This window comes from Orycteropus afer, unplaced genomic scaffold, assembly GCF_000298275.1.
Source record: "Orycteropus afer afer isolate SDZICR_OR568_19922 unplaced genomic scaffold, OryAfe1.0 scaffold00084, whole genome shotgun sequence".
Classification (NCBI taxonomy): Eukaryota; Metazoa; Chordata; class Mammalia; order Tubulidentata; family Orycteropodidae; genus Orycteropus; species Orycteropus afer.
In genome coordinates this window covers 4381149-4400314 of record NW_006921671.1, presented here as the reverse complement: position 1 = coordinate 4400314, position 19166 = coordinate 4381149, and positions in this window count along the sequence as shown.

Here is a 19166-nt window from a genome sequence, read left to right as displayed (position 1 = left end):
TTGTCATTTGAGTTCTACAAAGAAGCACAAATAATATCACAGCCAGCTAGAAGTGTTACCAACCAGAAAGATAATGAGAGCAAATAGAAGAATAAAGAGTGTAAAGCTGTAAGCCTCCCAAATCAACACAGCATGACTCTACATATTCTTGTTGGAAGAGCTGGATCAATTGTGTAATCTCGGTGGTCCTGGCAGTGTCCCGATATCCCAGGTTTCCCCCATCTTTGCCCTCCCCTCCCTAAAGCTGCTTCTAGAGCTTTAAAACCTCTGCAATGCCTTTAAAGGACCAAATTAAGAGAACGAAGTCTTCAAATTTAAGAGGAAATCCACCAGGAACAAATGATTTCCTCTTTCCCCAACCCCTCCACATTTCAACCTATGCCCTGAGATCCTTTTAGGTACCTGTATAACCTTCAGTGGGGTCCCTGTGGGTACAAAAGATTAAGGTATTCTCTGGCTGATTGAAAGTTTGAAAGTTTGAGTGTACCCAGAGGCATCTTGGAAGAAAGACCTGGCTATCTACTTCAAAAACCTCAGCTATTGGTAATCCTTTGGAGCACAGTTCTACTGGCACACATGGAGTCCCCATGAATCAGAATGGACTTGATGGCAACTGGTTTTTCATGACTTTACATAAGTGAAATCTCCTCCCTGACCCTCAGTTTAATTCCTGCTCAAAAATCTGTGAAACTAAATTGGCCTAACATAGTGCTCAGTGCTTCTGTTCTACCTCCTAGTTTGTTGCATAGTGCCTGGGATCTTAAAAGCTTGAAAGCAGCCATCCAAGGTACAAGAATCAGTCTCTATTCACCTGGAGCAATAGGAAGAAGGAAAGTCAGAAACAGAAGGAGAGAATGGAATGTGTGGCTAATTGCCTCCACGAACAACTGCTGTTTGCCATGAGACCAGAAGAACTGGATGGTGCCCAACTATCATTACTAAACATTTTGATCAAAGATTCTATAGAAGAAGCCTGATCAAAGGGGGAAAATGCAGAATAGAATTTAAAATTCTCATAGACTCCAGACTTTCTGGACCATTGAGGATGAACCCTAGAAATTATTGCCCTAAGATCATCTTTAAACTTTAAACCAAAAATATCCCCTGAAATCTTAAAACCAAACAACAGTTTAGCTTAACTAATAAAAAATGTCTGCTTTGATCCTTGTGCTCTTTTAAAAACTATGTACATGGGATCAAATTGACAATTAAAAAAAAAAAAAAAAAAACTCATTCCCATTGTGTCAGTTACGACTCACAGCAACCCCTACTTGGGTTTCCAAGGTGGTGTCTCTATGGAAATAGATTGCTGTCTTCCTTTCAAGGAGTGGCTGCTGGGTTTGAACAGCAGTCAAATGCCTTAGGCACTGCACCACCAGAGCCCCCAAATTGACAACAGCCACTCAAAACATTAGAGATGAAAATTAGGAGGCTGTGAGTTTACGGTAATGGAGGAACAGCTCAGAGAAGGAAGATGAGAATGGTTGCACAACTTGAAGAATATAATCAATGTTAGTGAATTGTACAAGTCAAAATTATTGAATTGGTGTATATTCTGCTGTGTATAGTCTCAACAAAAAAAAAATTACTTTTCTTTTGAAAAGAAAACAAATCTATGAACTAAAAACCTATAACTAATGGAGGAAGGAAACATAGTTTCCTTTGTCAAGAAAATCACAGGACTTTCCCCTAATCACTCCAGCTTATACTGATCTTTTGTTTCTTTTTACTTCTGAAGTATGTCTTTGCTGTACCTTTTAATCTTTTGCTGTCCTTTTATTTTTATCTTCAAAGATCAGAGGAATAGTACACTCTGAAAAGAACTCCTCTAACTCCCTCAGAAAGTTTAAGGAATTTGTTTAAACTTGTAGAGCTAGACAGCAAAAGAGAAAGCCTTATCCACCACCAACAAGGTGCTAAGCTCCCAAGAGACCAGAAAAGACCAGATGGGCACATACCTTTCGTAAGATCCACCCAATGGCTTCCTTTATAATGAATGTACTCCAGGCTATCCTGACACCAAGCTAGGTTAACCCACTGCCACCAACTCAATTCCAGCTCATAGAGACCCCCATTGGGTTTCCAAGGCTGTAAATCTTTACAAAGTAGATTGCTCCATCTTCCTTCCACAGAGCAGCTGGTGGATTTGAACTCCCTTAGGCACTGTGACACAAGAGTTCCTTTTCCAAGCTAGGTTAGGGCTTGGGTTTGTGACTGAAGGCTGCTTAGAGAAAGGTGATGGGATAGAAACTCCCCTGTGCAGTTTAGTGTAGCCATGAGAGACTTTCGGTTGCAGAGACCCTGGTTGTTGTCATTAGCCGCCACTGAATCACTCCAGACTCATGGTGACCCCATGCACAACAGAATGAAATGCTTGCCTGGTCTCTACATATACTTTCCATCTTCACTGTCTTCTTCATCACAATGGCTAATTTTTGATCTTTTAACTACTTGTCCAGAGCACATTGTCTTTACTCTTCAAAGTCTGCAATATAGCACTTTTTGAAATCATGTATGATGATATCTCTGAAAATTTTATTCCAAGCCACAAGATTTTATAACAGTAAGGATTTCCATTCATCCTATAAGTTCACAAGATAACACTTGCCTTTTGGGTTTTTTATTTTATTTGTTTAAGTATTTGCAAAGTCTAACATTGAATTTTTGAGGGACTACTCCTAGGAATAGTTGTTAAATCTGCTTAAAATTTTTATGCCTCCTTTAAAAAAAAATTATTTCCATTAGGTGAACTCTATAAGGATGCAAAACTAACACTGATGGGGTCATTTCAGCATTGTATGTCTTTCCTAAATAGTATTTTATGCTCTAGAGGGGGAAAAAAGAGAGAGAGAAAGAATTTGGAGTGACCTGTAGTGTGAGGAATTTCATGAGGACATGAAGAAATATATAAATACACATACTTTTATATCTAATAATTTTGAAATAATAATGAGAAAGAAAACCTTGCCTTTCAGCTAAGGAAGCCTACCTCACCCTTGTTGTCCTGGAGTATAGAAAAAGTTCCTCCTTTCATTTTCAAATGTGTCCTAGTTTGGACAATAAATTGCATGGTTACTCTACTTATAGCAAAGATTATACAATATATTGTAATCCTGTGGACTTGTCATGACATTGTACATATTGCTCATTGGACAAGTTTCCTATGAGATGGCTGACATTTACCTGGCCACCAGGTGGAACTCAAAGGCATGGTAGCTGGAAATAAAAGCAATATAGGTGATTATCTAAAATGATATTAAAATGTCGAAAATTTCAAAACTTTAACTATCAGTCAACATAGTATGTGGTTCCAAAGGAAATACTGATTTTGCTTTTTTTACAATTCTTTTAGAAAAAGACTAATTTTGAAAAGGAACTATCTTAGTTCATTAAGTATGTTGGTGTAAGAATAGTGGATTTAGTTTAAATTAAGTGTTTAGCTTAACATTTCTAAATACTTGCAGGGTAATTATCTTTATTTATTCCTTATTTTATGTTTTAAATATTCAGACTTAGAAAGTGTTTTGGTTACCTAGTGCTGCTCTACAGGAAATATACCACAAATGGGATGGCCTTAACAAACAGGAGTTTATTCTTTTACACAGTTCAGGAGGCTAGAAGTCCAAGTTCAAAGTGCCAGGCTCTAGGGGCTGGGTGAAAGCCCCTCAGCCTTGGGCTTCAGCTCTGCCTCCAGCTCCCAGCCCACTGAAGCTAGAGGTGTTTCTTTACTCAGACAGCTGCTGGCTGCTGAGGCTGAGAAGCCCAAGGTTTACAAGTAAAAAGGCATAGTCCTGATGTTACCAAACTACACAGCAGACCATTAATTTAAGTCCATTGTAAGTCCCAAGGTCAGCAGAGCATGGCAGGCTGCTGAACAATGGCATGGCCAGGATTCAAGCATGCCATAAGCTAGAGACCATTCCCAAAGCTGCATCTTATATACGGAAAGCAGACCACATAACCAAAGCAGCTACTCAGCTGCTTGTGGTAGATCCCACCATGGAGATGACTGCCTGTCTCATCATGGGAAATAACTATCACCAGCTGTCCAGCCACTCAACCAGGCCCAGCCAAGTTGACACACAAACATAACCACCACAGAAAGATTCTTATTTAAGACAAAATTCATTTCCAAATGGCCTGTCCTGCAAGTGAATGCGTTGTGTGTATTATGGGGAATGGGTAAGCGGTTGGAGCAACTGCTGAGAGCTCTGGGCCGATGTAGCTCAGGTCAGATGCCCAACCCCTGGAAGAAACCTCACACTTTCTTCTGGTTGGGGTCACTGCCCACCAAGGTCACTGCTTGGATGATATACTGATGGTTATGTGGGGACTCAATTGGAGTGTGGACAAATTTGTGCAAGACCACCCCACTCTAAAGAAAATCACTCTGAACACCAGCCTCTCTCCCCTATTGTGAGTGGGAAACCTCATCTTCACACATGAAAAGAGGAAAGAGAAAGAGCTCAGGAATCTCTCCTACACTGTTCAAATTTCTATGAAACATGGTCCACTCATGTCTCTTACAATTCTTATTGACAACATATTTCCCCTTCCCACCATTTCCTATGCTGACAAAAAGCATGATGGGAGAAACAATGAAGAGAGAGAAAAGAAGGCTTCAGCTATGGAGGCTTGTTCTACTTCCCCCTACCTTTCATGCCCTGCCGCCATTTGTGTCTCTTTTAATGCATGTCCTCTTCAAGATGGAGCTGAATGAGGGGACAGAGTGTGAGGCCAACTCTCTTATGTTCCCTTGGAAAGCAAGGATATCACTTTTATCCCTTTATCTCTTGTACCCTCACATTGACCTCCCTAGGCCCAATGTTGGTGATAGCTACCACCAAGTGGCCCCCAACTCATGGAAACTTCATGCAAAATAGGACTGGACCACTGTGATCCAAAAAGTTTTCATTGCTTGTTTTTTAGGAAATAGATTTCCAAGCCTTTCTTCCTAGTCTTAATCTGAAAGCTCCACTAAAAATGTATCTGTATTCTAACGAGCCAGCGGAAGTCCTTGGGTGTGAGGCAGGGATTGCTCTCTTTCCCCAATGTGCACAGACATGTACAGGTATGCCTTAAAGTCCACTGGATGACCAGTTCTGTCCTCTACACCCTCCACTGACCAGAGGCCCTTATTGTCTTTTGCAGCCTTTTCCTATGGAAGGGTGCCCTTGCCCTCATTTTGAACACCAACCACTGGCCACTCTGGCCTTGAGGTTGCATGTTGACAGCCTCGCCAGTGGTTTGGCCGCCCAGACATTCAAGACTATACTGCTTGACTTGAAGCTGTCCCACGGTGAGTCTTCCAGACTTCCCTCACTTGGCTTGTCCTTAGCCCACTTTGCTTCCCCCACCTGCTGCTGCCCCTCTCAGGAGTCCTGCTGGTCTCCACTCTCCTGAATAATTAGGGTAACATCTATAAAGCACGTGGGGCTGCCGGGAAGAAAGGTTTAGGTCCACAAGCAAGCAGCAACTCTGCTGTCATTTTTGGTCCACAACTGCCCTGGTATCATTACTTTTATACAGAGCTTTTCTCTCTCTTTCTTACCCTCTCTTTCACTTGCTGTTCCTCACTACAGGCTGAAAAAAAAAAAAGAAGAAGAATTTTACCAGATGATACTTTTTCTTTTTTAATGACGAAATCAGTCCTGCTAGTTTCCAAAAAGCCAACTTTTTGGAAAGCTTTTAAGATACTTCCTTTGAATGACATTTTTCATTTTGCAAAGACTGCGGCCTTTTCTCAAAAACAGATTTTTATCTTTTTTTCTGGGGTCTGATGTAGAAATCTCAATAATTCCTTCCATTTAGAACATGTCAGTATTTGATTGAAGTGCAAGTCTGAAGACTCTCCTGTTAAACTGTTTCTCCCTGTGTCCTTTTAAAATTAATTTATACTTTTAAAACTAATGACACATTTAATATTGAAAATAGCTAAATAACTATAGTAACAAGAGGAGCTTTTCAAGTACCAAGATGTGGAAGATCGCCACCTTGTGGCTTCTGTGGAAACTGTGCTACTCAGAACTTCACTTTGGGTTTTTTCCCAGAATTTGGGGCCCTACTGCTAAGGTTGGGCAATCCTACTTCCGTAGTGATACTGCCTTGGAAACCCAAGGAGGGGTCGCTATGAGTCGGGGTCGACTCGACGGCACATAACAACAACAACAACAACTGCTAATTAAAGAACTTCTCATATGTCTTTTCCTGTGCAGTTTGCATCCCAATACTGCTCCTCTGAAGGCTAAATTGAGCAGCTTTCCTGGCAGTTTGGGGGGTCAAAAAGAGGGCTTCAGGAGTTTAGTTGAAAGGAGCCCTTTTAATCTTAAGTTATAGTCAAGAGAGGAAACAGCCTCCAAGGAACCCAGGTCTTTGTTTTACTCAAATCTTGTATGCTACTATTCTTGTATTTTTCCAAACGTGCTTCAAGGAATGCCTGTATCAGAATCTCTGTGGTATATATTTAAAAAAATTAAAAAATCAGATTTATTGGCCCCACCCATGACTTAAAAATTGGAACTTCTGGTGATGGGTCCTAGGATTTGCATTTTGACAAATTCCTTGGATGATTTTTATTTATATTATAGTTCTAACAACAATGCAGTTTAGTCTACCAAGGGAAGAAATTAGAGACTTAACAAATTAAATGGGCTTGATCCTAAGGGTTCTTCTTTAAGCACTAGGAGGAACGGGATCCAGAGCCAAAGACAACTCAGTAGACCATGGCAGGGAGTCTCAGAAGTCCCTGCCAACCAAAATGTCTGCTTCTTGAACAAGGATGACATCATTAAAAACTGTAGTGATACATCCACTTCAGACAAACCCTCTGAACAAGAAACCTTCAACTCCCAAATAAGTGACCTGCTTGTGTAGACCGTCTCCCTCTGGCCTGCATAAGTAGCAGGAAAAAAGCACGTGTTGGGTGCCTGGAGTGAATTCCAATTTAAAAAGACCTCATGTGATACAGTAACCAAACCAAACTCAAATGCTATCAAGTCAGTTCCAATTCATAGTGACCCCATTGTGTTTCCAAGACTATAAATCTGTACAGAAGCAAACTGCCTCATCTTCTGTGGAGCTGGCTGGTGGGTTCCATCCACTGACCTTTTGGTTTGCAGCCAAATGCCTTAACCACTGCACCACAAGAGCTCCTTCTCCATAAAGATTACAGCCTTGGAAGCACTTATGGGGCAATTCTACTCTGTTCTGTAAGGTTGCTTTGAGTTGGAATCAATTCAACCACAATGAGTTTGTTTGTTTCATATACAAAGATATATATATATATATAGAGAGAGAGAGAGAGTCATGTTTCATAAATATACAGTCATGATATAAAATATACTTCTATTTGTATACTTATTATTGATGCATGGTGGTGAAAAAAATTTAGAAGCTGCTGATCTAGGAAGCTTAGACTATATACTTTATTGACTCCATTTGAAAAAAATAATTTGGCTTTATGGTATGACTTGAAATGTGGGAACCCATTTGTAAGTAAATGTGTATTGATTTCATTCATGACCTTTTTAAGATCCTTATGTTTTCTAATTATTAGAAAAAAGAATTAATTAGTTAATCATACCTATTTTTAATTATGTTCAGAACAGGTAAAAATCTTTCATCAAGATTAATAACTTCAGAAATTTTCATAACAATAGAAACTTTCTCCTCTATTTTTCCTGTTGGTAGTAATTGACCGTGCTAATATCATACACTAGCTCTTACTTCTTTCTCATCAAGTTAAAAAATCCATTTTTTGAGAGTTACTAGAGAAGAAGTCAGAAGAGAAACTTTAAAAGTTTAAATTCCAAAACCAAACTTGTACACATGCAAATATTTCAGTGGGAAATCACAGTAGAAGGTGGAATGGTAACATTAAAATCCCAAAGGAAGGAAAATAATGACTAATAGTGTTAGGAGCTTAAATCCAATTCCATGAAATATGCACATCTTCTCTGCCATCTTTATGTCATCTGGCCAGAGGGTCATATATTTAGGCTATCCCTGATTTGGCCATAAATAATACTATCCCCAGTTTTGTTTATTGACATCTTATGGGATTATCACATTTCCATGTTTGCTAGGAGTATCCTGTTGTTGTTGTTGTTGTTATGTGCCGTCGAGTCGGACCCAACTCACAGCGCCCCCTCCTTGGGTTTCCAAGCCAGTATCACTATGGAAGTAGACTGCCCAACCTTCCTTCTGAGGAGTGGCTGGTGGGTTTAAACTGCCAGTCTTCTGGTTAGCAGACAAGTGCCTTAGGCACTGTGCTACCAGAGCTCCCAGGAGTATCCTAGAATCTCTGATATGAAAGTTTCAAAGGGGTGGACAAAAGGTGATAGAAAAATTCAGGAATGGTTATTCGTGATGGTTGAACATGATGAATATAGTTAATATCACTAAACTGTACATGTGAAGATGGTGTATTTGAAATGGTAAATGTTTTGTTATCTATATATTTACCATAATAAAAAAATAATGTAAATTAGATAAAAATTTTATAAAACAAAATAAAGGGGTGGCCAGCAGCCAAACCCAACACAGATACATGCTTAATGAGATTGGTTCAGTGTTTAAAAACTTTGTGTCGATACTTAAAAATCAGGAAGGCTCATTTAACTTTTTGAACCCTTGGCTTCTCTTGAAACACTGAAATCTTTGTCATTACAAGGCCATATTGTTGCACAGGGAGGGGTAATTATTCTTAACTTCAGTTTATGAATCTTTATATTTAAATAGAATTACTTTTCTTTATATGCATGTATGTATTCTGCCAAGGATGCCCATGGCCCACAAAGAGTAAGAATCTTTAGTCTACAGCTAAATCACAGCTGTCCCCTTTCTCACTGTTGGCCTCACCACTCTTTATGTTTTCTGAGGCCACACATCAATTTCCATTTTCCACTGCATGCTTTTTCTAGGGTAGAGATATTCCTCTGTAATCATGTCTCCAACAAAAGTTGAAAAAAGAAAAATGGACCAAGAGGGCCCTTCAATTCTTATACGAAACTGCATCACTTGTTCTTCCTATACTGCTGTCTCTGGTGCACTGGGGTTATGTTCAACATTCCTGAACACCATCAAAGTATGGCCACCAACCAATCCCAATGGTTGCTAATTGTAAACAAACAATTCAAACCCATCCCATCTGAGCTTCAGTCTTGCCCCTGGAGTCTTTTTTATACCTTCTCCAATGGGCTCTCTAGCTCTCAGGACATCATTCTTGCTAAATCTAGCTTTCTTCCTGAGATATTAGGACGTGTGAATGGTGGACTACTTCAAGTATATTTGGGAGTATCAACATTTCTAGTATCCTGGGAAACTAAGAAAAGACTGACTTTTTCTTTTTTGCTTCTCCTTTTCAGCAAAGGAAGAGAGAGACCACCACAATCCTGCTGCCCAAACTCTGGACTTGAGGGTACATATGGTTAGTGGCAGTGGAGGCAACTCCATTCATGGTGCCCTCATGCAAAACAGAGTGAGATGCTGCCAAGTCCTGGGTAATCCCCATGATTGGCTGGGCATCAGATCATTGTGATTTATAGCATTTTCTTTGGCTGTTTTTCAGACATAGATAGCCAGAACTTTCTTCCAAGTCTGTCATCAGTGCAAGCTGTGCTGAAACCTATTCAGCATCATAGCAACATGTAAGCCTCAACTGGCAGTCAGGTGTGGTTGCACAAGGGTGCATTGGCCAGGAATCAATCCTGTGTTGCCCGCATGGCAGATGAGAACTCTACCACTGAACCACCACGCCTCACATAGCACTGGTCACCCTTGCATTGCACTTTTGTTTTCAGAGCTCTTTTCCTGGACCTCACTCACTTCAAGGAATCCTTAACAATTTGGACCTTCTGAGGAAAGGGCAGGAATTAACCCCATTTTGCAAGGGATGACCGCTGACTTTCAAAAACTGAGAAGCAAATCAGAATGAGGAGCTCTTGACTTTTAGTCTATTAGTATATATGAGGGGAAGACAAAACACATACTCCTTAAGGGTAGTGACTTTTTGGGAATTCCACAACAACTGTTTAACAAGCATCATTTAATTTTATGCATTTGTGTTTTAATAGAGCAAGTCTAAACCTTTCAAATAAATCTAGTCTCCTCTCAACGGCTACCTTAGCCTTTTAGCTAATTATAGCAAGACCTTGGATCTTATGAGCAAGCTGGACTTTTCTTGTGACTGTAAAAAATTTTTTAATTATAATGCAGTAAAACTGACTTTTTTCCTTGAATCTTAACACATGCATAGATTTGCACCTGGGTGGTACAAACAGTTAAAAATCAGCCATTGAAAACCTTATGGAGCACAGTTCTGATCTGGCATACATGCAGTCATCATCAGTTGGAATCATATTGACATCTTGTAGTTTATAGATTTGTGTGACCAACATCAGGATACAGAACAGTTTCACTATTTCAAAAAACTCTCTTGTGCTCCCTTTGGAATATTATTGTAAATAATTATACTAGTCTAGAAATAAATTGAAAGCTACAACAATATTCATAAAAACAAATTATACATTCTTGTTCTTATGGCATTTTGTGTCAGTGTATATGTATATGCACATGTGTGTTTTAGAGAAATTTATCTCCTTCCACTTTGAAGCACATAAAAATTGTTGAGAAATAACCCACAAAGTCCTGTTAAAGAACATTTTCAATAATTTTGAAGGCAATATGATGGCTTGGTCACCATTGTTCAGATTGTAATGAGAAGGCATTACAAACTGCATATTCATATGGTATTGCTGTTGTTAGGTGCCATGGAGTGAACAATGAGGTAATGACTAAAAATGTGAAACAAAGTGGTCCAGGGAAGGAGACCTCTGTACGTTCTCCCTTCCCTGCCTACAGTGAGGTCTTTGACCTTCTGTCCTCCTCCTCTCCCTAGTCTACCCCACTCCTAGCCCTTTTACCCCAGCATTAGGACCTGGTGTTTACCCAGTTTCTCCCTCTTTCTCTGTCCTCTCCCTTTTGCATCCCACATACTTGTGTCTTCTTTAACTTCTTTTTCCCACCCTTCTCTGATCTTTCTATCACCTACTCCTCTGGTGATAGCACAAGGAATGGAAGGGTCTATCAACAAAAGGGAAAGGATTACCTTTTTCTTTCCCATTAAAATTTTACCCAATAGAGACTTACTGTTCCCCTAACAGTATCTTAAAGAGTATCCTTCCTCACTCCCTTCCTGCTTTCTATCCTGAGACACTAAGAAGTAGACTTCTCCCAAAGATACTTGGGATAACTATACCCAAGCCTACTCTTCTAACTTCACTTTAATGACCCTCCCCTCAGCTTCTTACTTACAAAGAAACTCCGGCTGGGTGGGAGAGGAGAGAAGAAAGGAGCAAATGAGTACAGATACAAAGGACACTAATGCTCACTTGGTGGATTCCTGCTAAGAAGAAAATACATAGTGCCATAGCCCCTGCCCTCTATAAATACTGAAACAGAGGATATCAGCATAATCCAAACAGTTGTAACAAGGCCCTTGAATTCTAGAAATCACTGGATTCTTACTAAATACTTAGAAGTAGATATTTCATGGGAATACACAGAAAGTAGGACGTTTATTCAGTGAATGAAACTCCTGTCCTTTGGATAATGCTTAATATGGCACCACATACAAGGAGCTCTTTATTAAATGCTTTTCACTGCTTATAATACAGTCTAGTTATTTTTTGTGACTTTGGTGGAAAAGAGAAGAAATAAAGAGATAAATCAGTTTTCTTATTTTTTTTACACACTGTTAATTAGCATTACAACTGAATGGAGTTACACAGATTGTGTTAAGTTGAAGATCAAACTGCAAATTCATATGGCATTGCTGTTGTTAGGTGCCATGGAGTTGATTTCAACTCATAGTGACCCCATGTGACAGAATAGAACTGCCCTTTAGGGTTTTCTTTGCGACTTGAATTTATGGAATTCAAGCTAGAAAGAAAACCCTATAGGGCAGTTCTATAGAGAAATAGCATTGCTGATGTTAGATGGATCTTGGCTGAAAGCAAAGAATACCAGAAAGATGTTTACCTGTGTTTTATTGACTACGCAGAGCCTGTATGGACCATAACAAAATCATTGCAAAGAATGGGAATTCCAGAACAACTTAATTGTGCTCATGAGGAACCTGTACAACGATCAAGAGGCTATCATTTGAATAGAACAAGGATTTAAAGTCTTTCTCCCAAGGAGCAAGCGGGTGTGTTTAAAATCAGGAAAAGGTGTGCATCAGGGTTGTATCATTTCACCATATTTATTCAATATGTGTGCTGAGCAAATACCCCAAGAAGCTGGACTATATGAAGAAGAGTGCTGCATCAGGATTGGTGGAAGACTCATTAACAACAGATAACACAATCTTGCTTGCTGAAAATGAAGATGAGGTGAAGCACTCACTGAGGAAGATCAAAGACTACAGTTTTTACTATGGATTACACTCAACATAAAGTATCCTCCCAACTGGACCAATAAGCAGCATAATGATAAATGGAAAAACCATAATCAACACTCATGGAAGAGCAGTCAAGAAATTAGAAGTCATATTGCACTGAGCAAATCTGCTGCAAAACACCTCTCTAAAGTGTAGAAGAGCAAAGATGTCACTTTGAGGACTAAGGTACAAGTAACCCAGCTCTGGCATTTCTAATAGCCTCATATGCATGTGAAAGCTGGACAATGAATAAGGAAGATCCAAGAAAAGGTGATGCCTTTGAATTGTGGTATTGACGAAAAATATTGAAAATACAAGGAATTGACAGAAGAACAAACAAATCTGTCCTGGAAGAAGTGCAGCCAGAATGCCCCTTGGAAGTGAGAATGGCCAGACTTTGTCTCACTTACTTTGGTCATGTGGTCAAAAGGGACCATTCCTCACAGGGGACGTCAAGCTCAATTGGCATAACACTACACAAAAACATTGTTCCACATCCCACTTTGGCAAGTAACAACTGGGATCTTCAAACCTGCAAGCAGCCACCTAGATACAATGATAAGTCTCTCCTCATCCTAAGCAAAGAAGAATGAAGAAAACCAAAGACTCACAGAAACAATTAGTTCAAGTGACTAGTACACCATGCAGTCCTCAGCCTATACGACTATGAGACCAGAAGAACTAGATGGTACCGGGCTACCACTGTCAACCACTTGGAGGGGGATCTATGTAGGAGATCCTGGATAGAGTGGGAGAACAATGTGGAACAAAAATCAAAATCTTTTAAAAAATAATAATAAAAGGAACCAAGTTTGCTGGTCTGTTAGAGCCTGGTGGAACCCCTGAGGGTACAGCCCCTAGCTGCCCTTCAGGTTTGGAACTGAACTGACTCTTGTGGCCTCCAGCCAAAAAAAAAAAAAACAAACAGGCATATAAGATGAATATTTACATTAGGTAGATACACTCCTTGAAGAGATCAAACATGGAAGAATAGAAGGGCTATCCATGCACAAAGAGATAGCTTGGAGGGCAGGAGTGCATGGGAGGGAAGGAACCAGGAAAGAGGTAATTATGGGGAGGCAGTGGGAGGGGAGTTGTTGCATTGTGGGAAATTTCCGTCAATGACGTGAGACAAAGTGTGCATAAACTGCTGTATGGAAAGTGATTTTGCTCTGCAAATTTTCACTCAAATCACAATAAAATTTAAAAATAAATAAAATATGGGGACCAGGTTTGCTGGTCTGATAGAGCCTGGTGGATCCACTGAGACTATGGTCCCTAGCTGCGCTTCAGGTCTGGAATTGAACCCACACCTGTGGTTTCCAGCCAAACAAAATACAGGCATATGAGTTGAACATTTACCTCAAGTAGATACACTCCTTGGAGAGAACAATCATGGGAGAAAGAAGGGCTGCTTATGCACAGGGAGATAGCTTAAGGGGGGGGGCAGGAGTGCATGGATGGATGCAGGGAAGGATGGACACAGGGAAGAGGTAATTATGGGGAGGAAGTGGGAGGGGAGCTGTTGCATTATGGTAAACTGTGGTCAATGACATGAGACAAAGTATATGTGAACTGCTGTATGGAAAGTGAATTTGCTCAGTAAATCTTCACCCAAATCACAATAAATAAATGAATAAATAAATAAATAAAATTATAGGACCATTCCCTGGAGAAGCATATCATGCTTGGTAGAGGGTTGGCAAGAAAGGGGAAGATTCTCAACAAGATGGATTGACACAGTAGTTGCAATGCTGGGCTCATGTGATAACTAAGGTTATGTGTCCACTTAACTGGGCCTGGTTTTGAGTGGCTGGGCAGCTGGATGTAGTTATTCCCCATGATGAGACTAGTAATCAGCTCATTGGTAGAATCTACTGTGAGCAGCTGGGTAGCTGCCTTAGAGATGTGATCTGCTTCCAGTCTATAAGAAAACACTTTGAGAAAGGTCTCTGAGCTATTTGGTACACCTGGATCCTGCATTTGGCCTAGTCATTAGTAGTCTACCATGTTGTCTGCCAATCTTGAGACTGTTTAACTAGCAGCCTGCCATGTTGCTTGATAATTTTGGGACTGTGCCATTTTACTTGTTGACTTGGGTTTGTCAGCCTCAGCAGCCAGCAGCTGTCTAAGGGAAGCATCCAGCTTCAGTGGGCCGGGAGCAAGAGGCAGAGCTGAAACCTAAGGTCTAGAGGTTTCATCCAGCAGCTAAAGCTGGCACTTTGGATTAGGACTTCTACCCTCATAAACTGTAAGAGAATAATCCCTGTTTGTTGCATAGTGGCTAAGACACTTGCCTGCTACCCAGATGGCTGGCGGTTCAAACCTACCAGCCACTCCTCGGAAGGAAGGTTGGGCGATCCTACTTCCGTAGTGATACTGCCTCGGAAACCCAAGGAAGGGTCGCTATGAGTCAGGGCCGACTCGATGGCACATAACAACAACAACAACAAGACTTGTATTTTCTGTTAAAGCAGCCTAGAGAACCAAAACAGCTGACAAAAAGCAAGGGTTGTGAGGATGGCACATGACCAGGCAGTGTTTCGTTCTGTTGTACATAGGGTCATATGAGTCAGTACTGACTTGATAGCACCTAACAACAACATAGGGTTTTCTTGGCTGTCATCTTTATAGAGGCAGATTGCTAGGTCTGTCTCACAAGGAGCAAATGGGTGGGTTCGAATTGCCACTCTTTCAATTAGTAGCCAACTGCTTAACCATTTGTGCCCCCAGGTCTACTTGCATATTCATATTTAATAGGCTATAACTATTTTCAAAGTAAGTTTAGAAATGAAGTACAAAAGGAAGGAACAAATGAATGAAGGAAGGTAGAGAAAATAAGAAAATGAATTGTTTTTGCTTTACTGAAAAATATACAGTAGCTTGATATAATCAGAGAATTGCAACTCAGTGATGAAACTTGGCAGTACATAAAAAGCACTTGAGCATCTTAATTAGTTTCTGGACTTAAAATTAATTCTCCATATATGGGAATGAGTTCATCCCACAGGCCGAAATCAATTTAGAGAGTTGTATGTCCAAAAACTAATAATTATGTAAACCATGTGTAGGGGATATGAACTTTTCACTGTTTGAACACTCAGGTATATAAAGAGTTGATTTTCTTTAAGTTTTTATAATAACTAACTTTAGCTTTTGAATCTTCATTTCAACATGGAAGCAGAAATTTTAAGTTGATTTTCATTTTACTTCTAGATTTAAAATCAATATGTTTTGAGTAAATAGCCAACTCAATATTCTTCCCTGTTTCCAATTCTATCCAGGAGAGATATAAGTACCAGGAAGGCTTATGTATTGTCCAGAGAGGTGAATTTAATAGTTTAAATATGTTGTTCTATTATTCACAAGGTACTTCTGGGTCACCTTTGCTATAAAAATGGAGAATATTTTTTAAATAAAGTTAGGGCACACTCCATAAAAGTTTTACAACTCACTTAAAATCATGGAAGGCCCATATATTTCAAGATGAAGATTTAAACTCTAGTTATTTAGCGGGGCTGTGGGAGGCAGAAATTGCTGTGTCAACTAATGTTGTGCTCCATATTTCATTACTGCCTTTATGTATTTTTAAATACTTCAAGAATAAAGTTTATTTAAATTGCTTCACTTTCCAAGCAGCACGTTATATCCATAGAATATACTGGTATCAGTACCATTACTCTTATTTATTACAGTAGATTAGTTATGAACTCACTGCCATAATATGTTGGCTTATTAACATACTGCATACTAAAAAGTGTAATAGATGGACCCATAATGAGCAATTACAAGTCTAGTCATTCATTCACCCTTGGCTCTTCTTTTAGTTCAGAGGGAAAATTGACGAGGATTGGACTTGTGCCTGAAACATCAACCACCTGGTTGAGCTTGTGGGATGAGGAGAGAAGACCATTTCAACACTTAATTATTGAGAAATCCTTGGGTCTCCCTCCAGGATTAAAGATGAAGGTTAGCAATCATCACAGTTGCCTGAACTAATCTTAAGTTCAAAATCCTCATGAAGAGGGGGGTGAGTGTGGGTAATTAAGACCTAGACCCCCATCCTTTGTGTCTTAAACTCTGTTTTAAAAAATGAAATGTCAGAAACACTCTAAGAGTGTGTTGGGGTCGAGGATTCCACAGCACTATCTTATTCACAAAGGAGCTCTGGTGGCACAGTGCCTAAGGCATTTGACTTCTAAACAGAAGCCTGGTTCAAATCTATCAGCCACTCCACAGAAGGAAGATGGAGCAATCTGCTTCCGTAAAGATTTACCTCCTTGGAAACCCAATAAGGGTCGCTGTGATGGGAATCCACTCGATGACAGTGACTTTGGTTTGGTTTGGGTTTATCTTATTCACAAGAAACTTCTTGGTAACAAAACTCTGCACAAAGTGAGGCCTTTAAGAGACAGCTTGATCCCTACAAGATGCTCAAAGAATATCCCTACAAACACACTCAAAGAATATCTTAGTAGAAAAGACTAATATAAAATCTTTTCTCAACTGACATTAAAAAAAAAAAAAAAGCCTGTTTGTAAATATCTACTCTTCTTTTTTTCTAATGATCATAACCAAGATGAATGAAGTGATGCTGAAAAGATTCCTTATGGGATAGGAATACAGGTAATTGTATTTTGTTATCTACCCTATGGCTGGAGCGAGTTTTCTACCTCCCACAAATCATCTTGGCTAAGCATTGAGAGATATTTTATCACCATAGAACCAAAGAGGATTCTTTTGGAATATAGGCATCATTTTCAAAAGTAACTTGCAATTCAAGAGTTACTTGGAAACCAAATTTCCAAATGAAGCTGAATGGTTTGCATGTTTTGCTGTATTGGGGTTGAGGATGTGGTAGAATTTGTTATGATCTCCATTTAGGGCTGTTTTTATGTTTTTGGTAATAAAGAATAACTGTTTGCAACAATAGCAAATTATACAAGGCACATGTCTTATGTTTCATAGCTTAGTTTTATTCTGTGCAGCAGCAATTGGCTAACCACAGTCCTGATGATATTCAATTGTGCTACAAAAGAAGCATATATTATCAGAAACACATTTCTTTTCTGACATTAAAAGAAAAGGTCCAGATTAACTGTACTTTTAACAAGAAATGGAGCGCTGTTGGAAAACTGTTAAGGAAACATTGCTTTAGCTTGGATTCTGAGAAACTCATAACAAAAATGTACTACCTCCCAGCTTAACACTGCAGCAAGGTCCATTGTAAAGAGCCCTTTTTGCCTACTTCTAGGGGCTCTGGTGGCATAGAGGCTAAGTCACTTGCCTGCTAACCAGACGGCTGGCGGTTCAAACCCACCAGCCACTCCTCGGAAGGAAGGTTGGGCAATCCTACTTCCGTAGTGATACTGCCTCGAAAACCCAAGGAGGGGTCGCTATGAGTCGGGGCCGACTCGACGGCACATAACAACAACAACAACAGGGAGTACTGCTAGACAGAATTCTTCCAGAAGAGGCAATCATCCACTGATGAGCTCCCCTGCTTAACTTTCCTAATTGATTCCACCAGACCCTGATAGACTAGCTGCAACCCCCATCCCATCGCAGCCCAAGTCTGGCTCCTAATGACCACAAACTCTTCAGAGACCACTTGCCAGTTCAGAGCTGGGCCTCAGAGCTGCAGTGCAGGCTTGTCAAGTAGACCCATTGTAAATGCTGCAGCCAAGTGCACAGCACATTTTCCTAAGTGGAACGACTGTGTTAGAGACAGAACATTACTTAACAGTAGGTGGGCAGTTCATTCCTAAACAGCTCACTTCTTCCCCATCAGGAACGCTGCTTCCACAGTGGCTGTGGGAGGAAAAGGCAGCACTTGTAACTATTAGGAGCAGACAGTGGCTACTGAAGATAGTCCCTTGGGAAGCCCCTGTCTGTGATTTTCCTATGTAAACACCGTAAAACAAAACCCCTGGGCTTGTCTTTTGCACAAACAAGCTGTGTAAGGCTTTCCTCCATATGCATGTGCTGTTTTGCTATTCTCCCTTTAGTTTTATTGCTGCTTAAAGGTATTTTCTGTCCAGGAATGTAAAGGTGACTAGAAGACTGATAGATAAGCAGCCTTCTACTTCTTAAAGAAAAAGAACTAATATTTACTGAATGCCTATCGCCCTCCAAGAACTCTGCAACCATTATCTCATCTCTTCCTCAGCAAGCACGTCTATTCCTAGTAAGTTGCCCAAAATTACAGTGCTTGCTACCAAACCCAAGATTATCATTCTGTTTGCATTTTACTAGAAAGAGAGAGAATGTCACACCTGGTGTGCTGTCTTCTCACCCTCCTAATAATCCCCTCTCCTGTAGGTCTTTCCACATCTGGGGCTACCTAACTGTTCCTTATCAGCCAGACCCTTCCCTAACATCTGGGTGGACCAGGCAAAAGTACAAAAGAGGCCTGTGTGCCATGTGTCTAAATATTTGAAATTTATAACCGTTCTAAACACGCTCGCCTTGCACTGGTGTCAGAAACATGCACCAAAATTTATGTACAAAAATTCATTAAAGTAGCTTAAATTGGAAATAACCTAAATGCTCAACAATTGGAAGTAGATGAAATAAATGATAATATCCGTTCATGTAACAGAGTAACCATGCCACCATTAAAAATTGTTAATAATATTGAAAATATGATCTATTGTTAAATGAATAAAGAAAATTATGAGATCCTCTTTGTAATTACTAAGGAGGTCTGGTGGTATAGTTGATAAGG